The sequence below is a fragment of the Protopterus annectens genome, chromosome 1.part0 (genome assembly GCF_019279795.1).
Source record: "Protopterus annectens isolate FY-2018-M chromosome 1.part0, PAN1.0, whole genome shotgun sequence".
Lineage (NCBI taxonomy): Eukaryota > Metazoa > Chordata > Ceratodontiformes > Protopteridae > Protopterus > Protopterus annectens.
In genome coordinates this window covers 1,805,063,170-1,805,080,653 of record NC_056725.1, presented here as the reverse complement: position 1 = coordinate 1,805,080,653, position 17,484 = coordinate 1,805,063,170, and the positions used below count along the sequence as shown (strand labels likewise).

General features: G+C 39.7%; 1 protein-coding gene across 5 annotated transcripts in view; it reads left to right on the top strand.

The window, feature by feature from the left end:
* The window catches only part of STX11 (syntaxin 11), a 1,126,953-nt gene that overhangs the window by 495,936 nt on the left and 613,533 nt on the right, over nucleotides 1-17,484 (top strand). Inside the window, exon 1 of one of the 5 annotated variants that reach the window (XM_044069664.1) lies at nucleotides 3,535-3,598. The exons of the other annotated variants lie outside the window; for them this stretch is intronic. The gene's annotated coding sequence lies outside the window, so the exon portion shown is untranslated. Of the gene's footprint in view, nucleotides 1-3,534; nucleotides 3,599-17,484 lie in introns of those variants that run through there. 5 annotated transcript variants of the gene reach the window in all.

Below are 17,484 nucleotides of genomic sequence, written 5' to 3'. Positions count from 1 at the left end.
TCACAGCTAGTTATAGATGTCTATTTTCAACATATGCATGCTGATATGTGGTTTCAAGTTCCAGCCTTTCCATTTCTGACAATAATTTATCCAAAATAACTTTCTCCATTATTATTCTACAAGAAAGTAAACTTGTAGGTCTGTATGACTCTTGTGTTTTTCTATTCATCTTCTCCATAAAGATGAGTTTGACAAGGGCATCTCTCAAATCTTGAGGAATTTTGCCATATTTAAAATGACTAATGAATAATGTAATGGCACTGTAAGCTCATGCTGAAGTGTTCTTAGGTCATATTACTAATTCCATCTTCTCCATTTGTTTTTTTTTTTGGTCCAGTTTGTATAATTATTTTGCAATATGATCTAATTTAATTCCAGAATCAGATGTTACTTGGGTATTGCATGCAGAATTTATTGTCCCTCTTTGTGGATGTAAGCTGTTTTGCATAAGATGTAAAGATATCTATACTTTGTGTTTGAGAGTAAAAGTTAGACTTTACACACAGTTTTATAGGTTTGTATGTTTTTACTCCTACCACATTGTATGGTTTCCTATTATATTCAATATCTTTAAATACATTTTCTTCAAAATGTTCCTGGTCTTATCTAATACTGTATTTAAAATGTATCTGTCCACTTTGATCATTTCAGTTATTCAAAGTTATAATTCAACTTCATTTCCATTTGTTGCATATATCTTTCATCTGAAGTATCTTTTCTTGTAGAAATGTATCCTCCGGACCTTGTTTTTTTTTTTTCATTGAAATTTCCATTGCAAAACTTATCACATTCCTTCTACAGTATTTCCACTGAATGCATCCCTCCATAATTAGTTTTACATAGTGACTGTTTTGCTTCCCTGTATCTGTTATTCACAGATATGCATGGATTCATAGATGGCCTATCCCTGAGGATTTCAAGTCAGAACTGTTTGACTTCCCCTTGGACAAAGACTTGTTTGGTCTTCAGGGTGCCAGCCTGTTCAAAACATTCCAAAACAAAGGTAAGACCATGAAAGACTGCAGGCAGAATCTACTCTCCTCGTTTCCTAGATGCCATAGGAACCCCCCTTTAAATCTACATCCTTCCTCAGAAGGGACCCTAGGGTAACTCAAAAACTGAGAAAGTCCCCTAGGAAAAGGTATTCTGGCAAACATCATAGGTAACCTCCATCTTGGAAGCCTCCTTTTGGAAATAAAAGTCTGTGACTACCTCTGCAGCACCCCTTCCCTTGCCCTTATCCCCCTAACGCCTTTCTCCAAAAATCTGCCCCTTTCACTGGCCCAGTGGGGAAACTATTAACACAGACAAATGGGTTCTCTCCATCATCGAGGATGATCGTGCCATGTCCTGGGAAAATATTACTCCTCTGAAAGGCATGTTACATCCTCCTCACAACCAGCTATTGCTACTCACCCAGTTATTTAGGACCTCCTGAATCAGGGCACCATTGGACAAGTCCCAAAAGACTTCATAGGAAAGGGATCCTACTCCACAACCTTTCTGGTGTGAAGAAAAGAAAAACAAGACTCATCCTAGACCTTTCTCTTCTAAACACATTCTTGAAAGTATAAACTTTCAAAGTGCTCCCTCTTCCTACTCTCTTGCCTTTCATTCTCTTCCAGGCCTTTCTAGTGTCCCTGTATGTGAAGAATACCTATTTGCACATCCTTTCTGATCCTTCTTGCAGGCAACCCTTTAGGCTTCTGGCTTCTCGCATTTTCAAGTTACTGCTCTGTCTTTTGGTCTTTCCATAGCACTGAGGGTATTCACAAAGTGTCTAGCTCCAGTGATGGCATTCTGCTGCACCCAGGGAATTCAAATTTTTCCCTAATGCTACCAGTTCTCTCTCCGGGAGTAGTAGTTCAGCATTGAGATTTCTCTCCAACCCCTGCCAAGTCTGTGTTTCACAGTCAACTACAAAAAAATCCCACATGGTTCCTACACAGGATCTGTTTTTTCGGGGTTGCAGAGTGGACTCAAAGAAAATGTATGCCTTCCTCCCTATCTCAGAAGAAAATTCATAATCTGTCCACTTTCTTCTTAGATCTCTCCACTGTAACTCGCTGCACAGCAACAGAGATGCCACCCTTCGTCTCTTTAAAATGTTCACACAGACCCCTCAAATAAGGCATGGGGGGGGGCATGGACAAGATCATACTGGGTACAGGGCAGATGACAACCACAGTTCCTGAACAAACACATCAATCTAAAAGAAATGAGGGCTCTTCTGTGAGAACTGCAGACCTTCTCCCACCTATGGAAACCTGTACCACTCCTAGTGAACACAGACAACACCACAGTCATGTGGTACATAAACAAATAGGCACCAGATCTTACCAACTGTACAGGTTAGCAGAGGAGATCTGGAACTTGTCTATCTAGATGGACATGGACCTCACTCCCAAATACATTCCTCACAGGACGGTGTGTTAATAGACTCCTTAAGCCGCTCCTTGGAGGACCCTCAGGAATGGACTCTAAACAGACAGGTTTTCCATGCAATCAGTGGGGCACATCTCAGATAGACCTCTTTGCATCACCAACCAACCATCCTCTCCTCCAGTTCTGCAACAGGTTTCAAACAAATTGAAATAACTTAGTAATTTCATTCAAATGATTGATGAAATCATACAAAAAGGCAAATCAAGATTAAAGTCAGTCCACTGAGCTAACCTTGTACAAGGGGAAGTAATGGACTGAAAGGACACTAAAACATTGCTTTATGTTGCATGTGAATGTGTGCAATGGCTTGTGCTCACTATTGCTTTCAGTCATACCCCTTTATAGCAGTAAACCTCAGAGGTAAAAAATGCAGTATAAATAAAAATAGGTAATCTTCTGCCAAGCAGTTGCACAATAAATCACAAACTAACACTGGAAGGTGTATATGGAAAGCATAGTATCTGAAGAGGTTATGATAGAATCATGCGGGCATTTGGGCAGACATAGGAAAGGAGTATAGAAGGCGTTATGTACAGTCTTGTGTACATATAAAATTATTATACGAGTTTATATTAAATGAAATTAGGCCTTGGAAAATAGAATGACACTAGCAGGTTGTACTACATATGAGAATATGAAAGCCACAGAAGAAACCGTAATGAGCATTTGGAGAAGAAAGAACAAAGACCGAGATTTTGGGAGCAGATGATAAAAGAAGGTAAGGTAATAAAGTGGGATGAAGCTAGACAAATGCTGGGGTTATTGAACTCAAACTTGCATATACAGTTGTAATGTTAGAGTTCAGGAATGATATGCGGAGATTGGATAGTACATTTGGCAAAACCATAAAGGTAAAAATAGCATGGATAGAACAGTTAATACTACAGATAATCAGTGGTGGGAAATATGGCTTAATCCTAGATATGCACTAAATCACAAATTTTTGCATGAAAATGTTTGCGTAAGTATTTCTGTGTCCCTATTATTTTATCTTAAGGCGTGCTTGTTTTCTTTTTTTTTTTATTCAAGGGCTTTCTTTCTTGGTACTGCAAAAAAAAATTGCTTATGCCTACAAAGGATGGAGAAGTGGGACAGGCTGTGTGAATCTTGCAGCTGTCTTTCAGCAAAAGATAGGAAGTGCAGAAAAGTTGGAGTAAGCTGAATTGAGTACATTTTTTTAAATGAAGAGGAAAAATGATTGAGTTGTGTGAAATCTGTTGTTAGCAAAACAGTAACTGTCTCAACATATAAAATGTTCAGATTGTAAAAATATTTAAGAATATGCAGTTATCTTTTTTTCTTTAGCAGAGATGCAGAAATCCTTTTAGCTGAAATTGGTCCTTGTGTACGTTTACTTCATTTAATACTTGTTAGCCGGAATTGAATGTTGAAACATTTCTGCCATTTTTTGGATTCAGCCTTGGGAAAATAAAAACAAAATAAGATTTATTTTACTGGGTTCATGCCCTTCCTGAATTCATGTATTTCTATGTCTGTACAAGTATTATAGTTTTTGCATACCTTTGCAAGTCTGGTCACGATGCTGTTAGCATGAAATGTTCAGGCAGTGAGTGGTGGGGTATTGTGGTGGGGTATTTTAGGAAAGGATGCAAGTATAATTGTCTGTTACTTGGTAAGGCAGATGCCATGTTCAAGAAACGGGTTAATAATGTATGTTAAAGGTGTGGCAATCAAATCAGTCATATGTCAGCGAAATTATTTTTCCAGTTTGTCCTGCTCAGGGTTGATATCATGGTAAATAAGGAATTTTTATAGACTGATTTAAAAGTTGAATGGTAACACCCAAGACCTTAGGCAGTCCCACCATTCAGCTAATGAATTGTTGATTTACTTGAGTTGTTAACTGTCTGAATAAGCTAATTTAAACCTCTTTTCAGTCACAGCCTTGAAAAGTTAAAAAAATGCAGCTGTGACAAAAGGAGATACTGCCAGCTCAGCTAGCTGGAATTTAGTAAATAATTATGTCATTTGGAAATATCAACATGATCTATATAAGATGCTTGTGTTACAGCTGTATTAGAACTGCTGGTACAGAAGTGTATGTTGAAAAGGTTTTTGCAAAGTGCTGTTTGAATTGTAACCCCACAGTGTGCCCTACTGGAATAGAACAGAAATGTGTATGCACTATTATAACTGTTTATATATTTTAACAGTGGAAACTGAAATACAGAAGGTTAACTTCAGAAAATAGCTGAAATTAAATTATTTTATGGCTACGCAGTAAAAGATGGTATTGTTCAGTTTCAAGGCAGCTAGAGACATAATGTCTGTACTAAGGGCATTTTGTATTCTGTCTTGGACCTGGCAATAACAGGAACCATTCACCACATGTCCACCTTGCTCTGTATGTAAGTTTCTAGGGCATAGTAACTATTTTAGATATAGTCTGGAATATAGCAAAGCTTAGTTTAGATATTTTTCTTTATTTATTTGAGACTGTCCTGCAATGTTGTTTTAAATCTTTCCTGTGATTTTGAACTCTGATGCCACTGTGAATATATACTGAATATTTTCTTGTTCTTTTATTATTTATTATTAAATATATTTAAACATTTCATTGTGGCTGATCTGTCTAGAAATATTTAAGTTTTGAGAGTACTTGCATATTTATTTGGTGACACTGTGTGGGCTACTCCTAATAGCCTTACTCTTGGTCAAACTACCATTTGTATTAATAGTAACATTACACAGTAAGATTAGACACCATTTGTTAAGGGGTTTTAAAGTAGCTTTTAAGGAGTTGGCTGGTGGTAGTGGTAACTACATTATAGTCTGGGCAAAAGGGGGCATAGTTAGTAAACCTGTATCAGCCTTTCCCAGGTGTGTGCATGTGTAAATCAAACCTCAAAGATTGTGTGCGTCAGCTACTTGGGCAGGAGCACGAAGCACTGGTTGGACAGAAAGGGTGCTGGAAGTCTTGGCTTGGCCATTTAGCTGAGATCTCAACTGTATAGCAGTGCCAGTGGGGAGTCTTATTGAGGATTTGGAGAAAGAGTGAGAAACCAGCCCCGAACTGATTGTGGTCTCTGTGTGGTCTTAAGGGAAATTGCACTTGATGCCGAGAGCTGCATCTGGAAATAGTGTATGTACCTGTCATCCACCCAGTGTATATCCTCCACTGCTGCCAGTGGTGAGGATTGACGCTCCTTGATTACTGGTCCAGTGGTGGGTTGTCACAGCAGCTTTAAATATAGAATTTCAGTACAGAAGAAAATGCACTTAAATTTACTACCATAATTGCATTAAGTAAATAAGCACATAGCAGTTAAATTTGTTTTATTATTGTTATCTTGGTGAACACAATGAAATTTGTCAAAATGCATATGTGCAAGGAATGCTCATTAACAAGTCTTGGCTCTAAAAGAGAAAATATTTTAATGGCAGACATACATGTTGTTTAAAAAGAACAGAGACTTTTTTGGGAAGAGAAAGCTTGTTCAACAGAACAAGAAACTGAAGTTAGGAAGACTGAGAGTGAAAGAAGTAAGATGTAAGTTCAAAATGAATACTATATGTGAAAAGAAGACATCTTTGGAAAGAGAAGTGATAGCATCGTATGTTCAAAAATATTTGGAGTTTATAGCCACTGTGAGGGAAGTGCCAAAAGTGTATATTCAGTTTGTGAGTATCAAGCTACTGAGAAAAACATTTTGAGATGGAATAGACCTATGTCAGCTTAGTTTTAATTTTAATGTGATAGTAGTCTGTGCAAGTTATAAATAGGATATGTGGGTCAAATTAAAGCCGTATTTTTTGTCCATTTGTTTTGGCCCTCAAGTGGACAAGCTAGGCAATATGGCACATAAAAGGCAGTGGAAGCTGCCTACTAGGATGACGGGAACCTGTACTTGATGCACACAATTGTCAACAGTTATCTGAAGATGCTGAGCTTTATATTCCTGGCTTCTGGCCAAGAGGTAACCCACCTCCTGCAGAAAATATTAAGGTTGTGGCACTGGAAGGTCTGTTGTCGTGCAATGTTCAGTCTTGATTCCTCTGGCAGCCTGATTGCAGGTGTCACTCTGAGGCAACATTCTTACTTGTCCCTTGCAGTTATTGTACAGGTGCAGTGGTAACATATATGCTTCAAGTCATGTGCTGTTTCATCTCTGAGTGGACGTATTGATTTAGTCTGCTCTGTGACATCTGGTACTCTGTATTAGTCAGACTGTGCAGACAGAAGACCATTGCCTGAAGAGCATCATGGGGTTATTTTTGTTAAGAATGTAATGGACATAGACTGCTTCACTTGGATACATAGCTATAGGAGGGTAGTTTACACTTATCTGACCAACAGAAAGCACCATGTACTGGTCACAGTGCATGATTCAAATTGTACTTGAAAGATTGTCAGGTCAGGCTATGAGGTTAGAAAAGCACAACATGACTAACTTCTTAGCCTCTTTGACCATTTATATCAGGCCATGACTAGTGAAGTGTACAGTTAAATTAGGCTGGTTACAGGGTGGCATATTTATATAAAAATGACACTATATTTTTTGTCTCTCTAAGAAAGAAGTTAGCCATAAGAAAATCAGTCTCCTCTGAGATGATGTGAGGGCACACATCTACCAGGCCAGTACAGAGCTTTCAGTATTCTCTGCAATTTATTACAAATTAACACATGTGTGTGTGTGTGTGTTGTTTGTGTGTGTGTGTGTGTGTGTGTGCATCAAATAACATTCAGTTGGTAGGTTGCCAGTGAGGCTTTCTACCACTGGATGAGAAAAAAATGGCCAGCTGTTTACATAAGCCATGATCTTCATTTGGTGTATTTTGGAATGAACGTATGCTAAACTGTGGCAGTAAGTACCTTACATAACACTATTATCATCTAATGAAAATAAGGCTGTATCAATTGAAAGTACATCTACTAATAAACGTATGCACTTCGAGTCAGATTCCTTCGTTTAGGCTAAGTGCAAAAAAAATGCACACACATGCTTAAAGAATAACTCTCCTCCAAAATACAGGTAAAATTAATCTTTTGTGTGTTCAAGTTTGACACCCTTATTTTCCTTTCATTTTATTGTAAAATAAACTAGAATAGCATAAACAGCTGCTATATTGAAATGCTGATGTGCAATAAAGAAGCATAGGATATCTGTGCAGAAGATAAAACTGTAATCATTCTTACAATTCTAGCCGTATAAAGCACAAGCACTTATACTTGCAAACAGCTGCTCAGAATAAGTTTGCGTGCATATATTTATATTTAATAAATAATTATTTGTAGGCAGATCTAAACCATAGGCACTATACCTATATATAGTGAAAGCAGTTGCCTTACATTTCACATCCTTAGCCATTCATGCTGTCATTAACATGCATTCCAGTAAGTGTAAAGAAATAAGTACATCATCTTGGAGATTCAGAAAGAACCCCACTGCTGGTTGTAAAAGCTGTGGCCAAAAAGGATTGTTTCCACAGTGTGTGAAACTGGGATTCAGAGATGTGTAGACATAGTGAGGAAAGACATCATTATCAGCTAATAAGCATGTATTTGAATCACCCCCAACTACCCAGAGTGCAAATCAGCACTTTCCGGTAGTAGTTTCTAATAGAGGCCCATGCATCATGTTGACACAGGTACTCCCCCCCCCCCCCCAATACCCACACACTCTCCTGCACACATTCAAACAAAAATACACATATACTGACATAGCTGTTACTTGCCTTTGAGATGATATAATGTCCCTGATGTATCCTCTTTTTTTCTCCTGCTCCCATACATAGTAGATGATTACAGTCAGCTAGACATTAGAGTTTAATTCTTATTGTTTGTAAAGTGTATGAATTGCTGCTCTGTTAACTTTTTTGAGTCCAAGTAATATTTCAGGATTTTTCCTGGTGTCATCGGGTCTGTATCATTTTGTTAAAAACACAAACCATTGAATACCTATTTATCAAACTCAGTATAGTTTTAAAGATTTAGCAGTAAAATGTATAAAGAATTAAAGGTCAGAGATGAAGTTTTCATCCACATGTCTGATGCAGGGTTTCAGGAGTCAGGTAAATACTAACAAATAATGAGGCCTAAGATGTTCATAGGTTCATAGGTTCATATTAGGCTATCTGCCCTAGGGCATTTATAAGCCTAGCCAGCATGTGTTTGGCTTTCGCCACCCATTTTAAATTTATTTTGCTATGCCCTTTTTCGAGGTTAGTATACTGTCTAACAGTGACACAGAAGTGATACCCGGGGTAAACCTACGATCTCCCATCCACTCATCAAGATTCCTCTTGAAGAGAGTCAATGAGGGACTCTGCCTAACCTGGACTGGTATTTTATTCCAGAGTGAAGGGAGCCTCTGGGTTATGAATCTGTCCCTCCAGCATGTCCTATTTATTTCAGTGCTGAGGTTCAAGTCTCTCGAGCGCGTAGCTCGATGGGATTTGGATTTTCTGAGGTGCAGCATGTCCATTAATTCCGGGTTGGACATGGCTTTATACGTCAGGCACAGATTGCCTCTGAACAGGCGGTATGCCACTGAGTAGAGCTGGAGTTTCTTTAACCAGGAAGCATATGGCATCTGTTTGAGCCCTTTGATCCTCTTGGTGAGGTACTTTTGGGGTCTTTCCAGTTGCTGCAGGTGTCTGGTAAGGTACATCCCAAAAGGGGCATTGTACTCAATTATGGGCCTGATGAGGGATGAGTAAAGAGGCACAATGACCTCCCCTGATCTAGATGTGAATCCCTTCATGATTAGGTGGGCTATATAAAATGTTTTTCTAACCACTTTGGCCACGTGGTTGTCAAATGAGAGATTGCTATCAACTTGGGTCCCCAGGTCCCTAATTACTTCTTCTGTACTTAATGGATTACCACCTATGTGGTAATTTGTGGGCACTTTGTTTTTGTCAAAGGGGATGACTATACACTTTTTGGCATTTAGCTTGAGGCCATGGCTCTAGCACCAGTTGTCTGTTTCTATGAGGCCCTTTTGGAGGATGCTTGTGTCGGCTGGAGAGTCGATTATGGCGCCCAGTTTGCAGTCATCTGCGAACTTGGTCAGCCACAATCCTTCCGTATTGGCCTGTACCTCCGAGAAATATATACCTAACAAGAGAGGTCCCAGGACTGAGCCTTGTGGGACAACACTTGTAACTGGTTTGGAGTCTGACATGGCTCCAGCAATTCTAACCATGTGGGTTCTGTCCTTGAGCCAGTTTGCAATCCATCTAGTGACATAGGGGTTTATATTTAAGCTGGTGAGCTTATCTATAATGCCCGAGTGGGGTATTGTATCGAAGGCTTTTGCGAGGTCCAGGTAGGCTGTGTGGACCACCTTCCCCTCGTCAATGGCCTTGGTGACTGTTTCAAAGAAATCAACCAGGTTTAAGAGGCAGGATATGCCCTTAACAAAGCCGAACTGGGTAGGATCCAGTGTCTGTAGGTCCCCAATATATTTATGAGGTCCATGATAATCCTTTCCATAGCTTTGCAGACCAAACTAGTCAGGCTTATGGGGTGATAGTTTCCAGGATCCGTTGAGGCACCTCCTTTATAGAGAGGGACCACTGTTGCTGTACGCCACTCTTTGGGCACATATCCTATAGTAAGGCTGAGATTGAACAGTAGATTTATGTTTGGGTTTAGCTCTACTTGGAGTTCATGTAGGACGCAGCCCGGGACACCGTCTGGTCCCATTGATGCTGTGTTTTTTGCTTTGGAGAGGGCGGCTCTTACCTGAGCATCTGAGATGTCAGGGGGGCAGCACTCTGCTGGGATAGATATTTGCCCTTTTGGTGGGGAGGGAGTTTGCGCTGAACCTGTCAGCTAGGATGTTGGCAATGTCTGTGGGTTCAGTGTATTTTTTGTCATTTTGGACTAATTCTGAGCATATCTGGGAATTACCTAACATAACCAAAGAAAGCCTTGTGATTATCCTTAGTGTCCTGTGCAATTTTTTTCTCGAAGCTGGCCTTAGACAATTTTATGAGTGCCCGTAGTTTTTTGCTAATACTGATCAGTGATGCCTTCCCTTTTTGGGATTTTGCTCTATCATTTAGTAGCTTCCTCCTTCTATTGTATAGTTTGTTTATGGCTGGGGTCCACCAGACAGGACGTCTGCCTTTGGAGGATTGGGTCTTGGTTTTATTTGGGATCGCATGATCCATGCATTCCTGAAGGTGTTCATAGAATGCGTTTATAAAGGATTCTGCAGTCTGGGCCGTATTTTCCACAGGCCCGGGGGCTTTGAAGGATTCCACCTCGGTTTTGAGGAGTGTGAAATTTGCTTTAGAGAAGTTTTTCACTGTGGTTTTCTGGGCAGGGGGTGGGGTCGGGATGTGAATATCCAGTGAGATTAGTTTATGGTCTGATCTTACCAGTGAGGGATACACTTCTGGTCTGGAGCATGGAGTTCCCATGTTGGTGATGATCAGGTCCAGTATGTTTTCCCCTCTTGTGGGAGTGGTAACAAGTTGTTCCATAGCATTTGAGTTTATAAATTCTAGGAACCTTTGGGCTAGGGTGTTGCAGCTAGAGTAATGCTCCCAGTCTATGTTTGGGTAGTTGAAGTCGCCCAATATAATGGTATTTGGAGAGACCTTCATATTTTCCAGTGTTCTCAGGATGGCCGAGTGGGGTTCCTGGGTTTGGGAGGGTGGTCTGTAGCAGGCTATAAACTGGAAGGCAATTTTACCCACTGTTAGTTGCACATGGATAGTCTCTGATGCTTCGTGCTTTGGCACCAACCTGGAGGTGTGGGTATCTTTGATGAATATCGATACTCCCCCTCCTTTTGTGGTTCGGTCCAAGTTTTGGGGCCGAAAAGCATGGTATGAGGAATAAACTGGTAGTGCTGGGGTGCTCTCGGGAGCATTGAACCAGGATTTTGTTACTGCACAGATATCGATGTTCTCCATGCTAAGGAGAGTTTCGAGTGCGTGCATCTTGAGGTTTAGATTTCTAGCGTTGAGTAGCATTACTCTTAGTTTCTTATCCCTTGTGATACCTATGGAGGTGGGTTTGTCTTTTAAGCCTTGCCTAAAAAAGGCACTATGGGGGTAGCAAGAGCCTTTGCCAATATCCGAAAGCCCAGGGGTGACAGGTGCAAGCCGTCCCTAGCGAAGCATCGTGGCTTGTCGAGCATATCATCCCAAGCTGACAGACATTGGATCCCCTTTGAATGACACCAGTACTTAAGTCAATTGTTGAAATTGATCATCTTGTGGCATCATTCTTAGTGAGGGTAAGATGCTACTCAAGGTCAGGGTCATACTGGCCTGGGCTACATGCTCAGAGAGCTCCTTTATGTCTCTTTTCATGTAGTCCAGGGAGGTACGTCTCAGGTCATTCACACCAGCATGGACAATGACTGAGTCACATTTGTACTTGTCTTGGAGTGACCTGAGTGCTTGTGTTATGTGGCAGATCCTAGCGCCTGACAGGCTGCTCACCGTGACCCTCTCCTTGTTCAGCCTGGTGAGTGGGATGTCAGTGTGCCTGACGATAGTCACCTATTACAAGTGTATCAGGTGTGTTGTTTAGTCTTAAGGGCTGTGACTGTTCGGCACACTGCTTTGTGAGATATGTGTTGCACATGTTTTGTTTTGGGGTAGCGGTTGCTTGGGTGTCTGCTTTGGAGGTCTCTGCTGCTTAGGCAGATCTTTATTTAGAGCCTCCGAGTATGTTTTTGTGTGATTATGTGTTTGGTTTGCTGTCGTGGTAGGTCTATGTGAGACTGGAATTGTAGTGAGTGTGGTTTCCTTCTCCCCCTGACTGGTTATGCCAGTATTGAGTTGAGAGAGCTTAGCCTCCAGTTTGGCTATATGGTTGCATCTCTCACATGTGTTGGAATTTGTTGGGAGGAGGAGAGGGTTGTCTGTGTACATGAGGCGGTTGTAACATTACCTCAAGATTCCCAGATTCACCCGCTGGACCGGAGAGGAGATTGACAACTGACCTTTGGACATGCTAGAATAATATTGGGAATTCCTTAATAATTGAAAACAAGGGCCAGTGGGGAGTGAGGGTGTAGTGCTTTTAATTTTTAGTGCTGACTTATATAATTGCTTTAATGAGCAAGTATCAGGTAACTTAAGTGCAATGTGTTGCAGGTAACTTAAATGCAAAAACGACAAACAGTAACTTTCTTTCAAGTGAAACAAGGAAATAAGTACAGTAAGCAATGCAGATATCACTAGTGATCCACAGAAGCGCTGAGAAGCCGCATATTAGGTGGAATTAGCGTTCCAGGGAAATAACAGCAAACAAACAACAAGCATATAAACAAAGCTAGATTCAGCAGGCCTGGATCTAGTCTATGCTACAGCAAACAAGGTGTACCAATTTCAGTAAGATACAGTTCAAATATTCAGCACTATAAACCTTTAACCAGAAATTCCCAGCTCAGAAGGGCAGAGTCCAGCCTCTTCTCCTACAAGAGTGCAGACCACGAACCTTCTTAATGTAAAATAACTGGCCTGAAGCCCAAGTGCTTAAACCAGAACTAATACACTTTAAGAATAACAGACACTGGGCTCTCAATCTACAGTTCCCAACTTAGAAGGATGAAAGCTACCTGTCCTGCTACCACAGTGCATGCCACAAACCTTCCTAATGTAAAACAACTGGTCTGAAGCCCAAGTGCTTAATCCAAAAGACTTAGAATGATAGCTACACTTTAATCAAGTTACTACCAAGCAGTAATAAATACAATTGAATACTTTAGAGAATGCCTGGATTAGTGCTCAAGTTACACAAACAAAGCTAGATCCAGCAGGCCCGAATCCAGTCTATGCCACAGCAAACAAGGCGCACCAACTTCAGTAAGAAGCAGTTTAGATATGCATGCTCTGTAAGCCTTGAACCATAAATTCCCAGCTCAGAAGGGCAGAGTCCAGCCTCTCCTCCCACAAGAGTGCAGACCACAAACCCTCTTAATGTAAAATAACCGGCCTGAAAGCCCAAGTGCTTAAACCAGAATTAATACACTTTTAGAATAACAGACACTGAGCCCTCAATCAGCAGTTCCCAACCTAGAAGGATGTAAGCTACCTGTTCTGCCACTACAGTGCAGACCACAAACCCTCTCAGTGCAAAACAACTGGTCTGAAGCCCAAGTGTTTAAACCAAAAGGCTTAGAATGAGTTACACCAAGCAGTAATAAATACAACTGAGTACTTTTAAGATGATGCAAAAGTAAAATAAAGTAGGTAGAAACACAAGTACAGTAAAAGCAAATGAAAAAAAATGTTTTTTTTCTGAACAAGTGCTGAGATCAAAGAAACAGATTTGAGTGCTGAAACTAGAAAACTGGCTAGTTATAAGAAAAAAAAATAAGCTAGAAGGCTTCTCTCCAATACAGAAGGGCTTGGGGGCTCAGAAGCCGACAAATAGTCTATACCACTTAACAGGAAAGGCAGGAAACAAGCTTAAATTTTTTTTTCCTGTTTCCCAGATGCTCTGTTTGTACACAGTAGGAGTGATACCTTTGTAGAAGATGCTGTGTTAGCAAAAGGCACGACAAACTGTTTCTTTGTCTTTAGATGTTCATTGTGCATTCCCTGACATCACAAAGGTTGACTTTTCACCTGTAAACATCTTAGTATGGATGAAAAATATCTGGTCGCACAAATAAGGAGCCAAAACCCAAATAAAGCAAAACAATGACATTTGCTTATTCTCTTTGTTTTGCTGGTTTAAAAACAACCCAGCGATAACTTCTTCAGCTATCAATCGTGTTTTCTCAGCACCAGCTAGCATCAAGGTCAGCATCACTCAATGAGCATTTTGGTGGGTTGCCGCATGAAGCAGGAAGGAGCTCATCCTTCTGGCACAGGCTGCTGAGGTGACTGAGACACCTGAGACGACATAACAAAAGTAGTTATGTGAGAGCATGAGCACAAACATTTTGGGCCCTCTGCCTGCTACTGTAAGCACGCAGGAAAAGAAGTAAGTCCCTTTAAATTTTAGTAAGGTACTTCTTTCCCAGATTCTCAAGTTTCTCTTCAGCTTGAGTCTTCATATGAAACGACTCCTCCTGTGTGGTCAGGCTACTGAAGTTAATTTACAGTTAACATGCAGCTTTACTTGAAAGTTTAGCTTCCCATTTTCCACAATCAAACTGATGTACTCTGTGCATCAGTCCTGTTTTGTTTGTTGAATAAGCGATGGGGTAGACCAGGCATTCTGATTCATGTTCTTCAATCACATTAAAGGTGAGTCTTGTCACCTTGTCATTTACTGTAGCTTCTGTCTCAAAGCAACATTTAATGGACCAAGGCCTTTTTTTAAATTGCAGGCATGTATTCTGGTACAGACTTTATAAACTTTGTTTGTGGCCATAGCTTACTGAAAATCTCACTAGTCATTATGTCTTCTGGAGTTTTGAATTTTATTTATTTATTTATTTATTTATTTATTGGCATTTGTTAACCTGGTTTGTCCAACTGGGCTTGTGGCCCATTTTCAGTGGAGACCCGAGGAGAAAAGCTCCAGTAGTACATTTTAAAACACGTACAGTTTTAAACAATATTGATATAATAGCAGTTATAGCAAAATGATTCACATGTTAGGTTATATGCATAAAGTTAAAGTTGCATTAAAAAGAAGCTAAGTAACAATTTTACACTGATATAGTTCAATAGGTCAACAATAAACATTCTTTGTTTGTATAAAATTATGCAAATGCATAGTAGACACATTGGAGAGAGAGTTGTAATGAGGTACTAAGTATGGTCCTTTTGAGGGTACATAAAGGGAAGGAAGACTAGGTAGGGTCATGGTAAGGGCAGGTTCTGGAATTAAGAAAATAAGCTTTTAGTTCATTTTTAAAGTGTGAGGTGTGGGAGATTGAACGTAAGTCAAGGGGAAGTTTGTTCCAAGCATGGGCAAGGGAGTGTTTGTAGAGTAGTTTGCCTATTGACCTTTTTGGGTGTAGATATCAAGTAATTGTTGGTTAGAAGTATGGAGGGTCCAGGATGGGATGTAGATGGAGACTAAGGAAGATAGAGATGGACAGAAGGAGGGTTTATAAAGAATAGAGTGTAGCATATGAAATTGATAAGAAATTGGGGAAGTTTAAGCCATTGAAGTGAGTTTAAAGAAATGCAGTGGTGTGAGTTGTATGGGGAGTTAGTAATGAATCTGGCTATTTTATGGTAAGTCTGTAGGAGTTTGTTTAGAGTGGAGGCCTGAATATTGGTAAGAGCTGGGGCGGCGTATAAGAGGGAGGGGAGGAGGAGTGCCTGGCCCAGGGTAAGTCTAGATTCATGGGTTAGGATTTTTTTGTTCCGATATAGCAGACCTGGTTTCTGGTTGAATTCTTTTACTATTTCACCTCTTAATTTACTGTGTTGAATACTATTTACGGCCTTGTTGCAGGGTCGTTTCGTTTACAGTGTTCACACTTGTTTTGCTGTGTCACTGTAACCATTTTCTTGCTCATTCACAATGCTTTGTTGGCTTGTTCTGTTTAATTGACCTTTTATATTGTCTGACTGGGATTGTGTTTAGCGTACATATTCTGTCTTTGCTGTGTATTGCTTTTTTTTTTTTTTTTTTTTTTTAATATTCTGGTAAAATAGTTCTGTTTGCACTTTGCAGATGTTATTCTTTGCTGGAGAAAAACCTCTATATGCATACTTGTTAGCACAGTATTTCCACTCTGTTCTGTAACTCCCCTTATTGTCTATTGCACTTGTGCAACACGCATGCTTATGCAAGCCTGCACATGCGCACACACACACACACACACACACACACACACACACACACACACACACACACACACACCTGCCTACCTCCTGGTTTAATTTTTTTTTTTTATATCTTTGCTGCTGTTGTCATCACACATTTTCACAATGACATAATTGCAGGTAGTACTTCCCTTTCTGACCCCAGTCTGCTTGGCCTATGTTAATAGCATTTCTGTGGATCTTCCAAAGTCTAATATTTTCTGCAGTCATGTCTGTCTCAGATAATGCCTTTATCCTTATCTACCAAAGAGGAGGTGTGTGTGTGTGTGTGTGTGTGTGTGTGTGTGTGTGTGTGTGTGTGTGTGTGTGTGTGTGTGTGTGTGTGTGTGTGTGTGTGTGTGTGTGTATGTATGAGCAAGTGAGTCAAAATGTGTGTGGATGCATGTATACATGGTGGCATATTAAGCTTGCAGCTGTCCTCATTTGTGCATCATATTTTTGTCTTAGTTTTACTTTTTTTTTGTATGGGGGCAGAATATGTTATCAACTGTTTATAATTTTGAGTCCTATAACTAGAATGTTAGTACACCAGCTAGCCAGAAACAACAAAAGTCCCAATCCACCATGTAAACACATTGGTATCCAAAGACAGTCTTTACTGAATCAAATAGATTATAGTTTTGCTTGTTTTAGTAATTGTGGCTATTCATTTTTAAAAATATGTTAATTTATTAGATTTAATATATGAAATTAATTTATTACTCATCCCAATTCACATTTTCAAATGTTTGTTTTATTTCCTAACTGTAAGCTTCAAGATTATTCTCTATTTGATTCTCAAAGTATGTTCTAAACAGTTTAAATATTTTAAATTAAGACAGTATATTTCTTTAAAAATTCTGCTAGATGTTTATTGGATTGTCACAGGGCATTTGTACATTTATTTATTCACTTGTTAGCAGTCAACGCCAGTTCTGATGAAGTCCATTTTTAATGATTTTTTGACAAAATTACTTTCCTCAATAATTAGAGTTTCTATGACTCACGTTTTATGTTCTTGGTCTTGGACTTGTATTTTCAATTAAGATTGTATTTGGATACTACGTTTTTTTATGCAGTGAATTAGGACTTTAGTGGTTTCCGGTAGCTGGTGCACTACTATTCTGGTTATTCTGATTGCACTTATGCTCTGCTTTAGTTCAATTTTGAATCACATTTTAGTCTGGCAAATGTGTGGTCTTCTAGCAAATTAGTGGATGTTAGTGGATGTATAAATCTTAACTGTGTAGAATTTTGCAGAAGGACCAGATTTTTGTCTCATATTTTTGGTCTGTTACTCATACAGTTTATGGTTTTCTGGCAAATCATTTA